Source organism: Octodon degus, unplaced genomic scaffold, assembly GCF_000260255.1.
Source record: "Octodon degus isolate 3935 unplaced genomic scaffold, OctDeg1.0 scaffold00433, whole genome shotgun sequence".
In the NCBI taxonomy this organism is placed as follows: Eukaryota; Metazoa; Chordata; class Mammalia; order Rodentia; family Octodontidae; genus Octodon; species Octodon degus.
Window position 1 is genome coordinate 170,188 of NW_004525009.1, and position 1,775 is coordinate 171,962.

The window sequence follows — 1,775 nt, forward strand, 5'->3', positions numbered from 1 at the left end:
CCGTGCGCGTTGGCACACACACACATCACGCCCCCGTTCACATCACGCCCCCGCTCACGTCACGCTCCTGCGCGCATAACGCCCCTCCGCGGATATCAACCCCCACCCCCGTGCAAGCCACCCACCCTGCACTCCTCACGACCGCCCCCCCATGGCACACACACCCACACACACACACACAGACACACACAAACACACACACACACACTCTCTCACACACACCCTCGGAAGCTATGTCCCCTTTGCAAGCCATGCCAGGCTCAGTTCTGATGACCATGGACTGCTAGCCCAGTCCTTGCCCTGATCCAAAGGGGACTGCACTTGGTGCCTCTCTATCCTCCGAGGTTAGTGGGGTTATTTGCTATCCCCACAAACCCTGACCAACAGCTTTGAAAAGGAATGCAATGCAGCCAGCCCTGCCTGCAATAATTCATATCCTGGGAAGCCCTGGGAAGTGCACTCAGTTGCTAGGGACCTGTTGCACCAGGGCGCTCAGAGCCCCTTCCTCAGGGGCTACCCTACTCAGGCCCTCTTCGCTGTTCCCCTCAGAGACAAGCTCAAGCCAGGAGGTGGGGTGATAGCCCTTCTGGATGAAGTAACAGTGGACGAGTGCTGCCAAAGCAAAGTCTACTGTCAGCTGTTCTAATGAGCCCTGGGCTGGCCCCTGGCTGCCCCCCCAACTGTGACCTGGTCTCATGTTTGGTCAAGCCAGCAAGGACCCTCTTGGACTTGGGAGCTGCTCAGAGTACAGAGGACTTCCAGCCCTAGTAATGGCCAGAAGAGCTACTGTCCCATTTACAGGTGCGATGAGAGGAGAAGTGACTTTCAAGGTGGACTTCCAAGAGAGGACCTGCCTCAGGGTCCATTCTGGAGGCTGCCGGTTGTTTTGCTTATTTCTTGAGCTCTAGGGGCTAATGAGGCCATAAAGCTGTAATACAGCCCTCTGTGAAGTCTTCTGAGGTTACGCTTCCAGCCACTTGACAGCCAGGAGCCAGAAGTCCTTCAGCAAGGGATGGAGACAGGGCCCCAGCTTCCAGCAAGGAGCTGGTGGGTCTTGGTACACAATGGGTCCCCAGGGTGCGGCCTGGTAGGTGCTGAAGAAGCAGGAATGCTGGCCCTCAGGAGGCCTCTGTGACCAGGCTGGGTGCTTGGCCTAACTCATGGCCATGCTGGAGCTCAGAGAGGTACAGCTCAGAGAGGCCAAGTACCTCAGCCAAGATCACACAGCACCCCTTCAGGTCCTGACCCAAGGCCATTTCCACAGTGCTCAGGCCAGAGGGGCTGCTTCTCAGACCAGGAGGGGACCTGCAGGCCTCTGCAGCACAGGCTGCCAAGTTAGTGTTTTCAGACAGCCCAAGTCCTAGCCGAAGATACTAATATTTCTCCAAGAAGCCACACCTGCATTCACATGGAGCTGGGAACAGGCTCCAGCCTAGAGAGGCAGCGCAGGTCAGACTATGTCCCACACGTCTGCCTGGACCCTGGCCAGCTCTCCTCCCCAGCTGAAGCCTTCACAGAAGAGCCTGGCCATGGGGCCCTTGGGCAGCTGGGGGATGGGGAAACTTCTTTGAAACTCTGAGTGAGGTGGCTTCCCTGGGGTAATGGGGTCAGCCCTTCAGGCACTCTCCCAAACAGCCAGGCCAGGAGACAAGCCTGTGAGGAAGCTGTGTGTCATGAGCCTGGCCCCACACCTCCGACTTCATGCTGCCCTCTTCCGGTGGGCGCCATACTCAAGAAGAGGCTTCACTTGCCCCTGGGAAGACCTCACCTCTTCA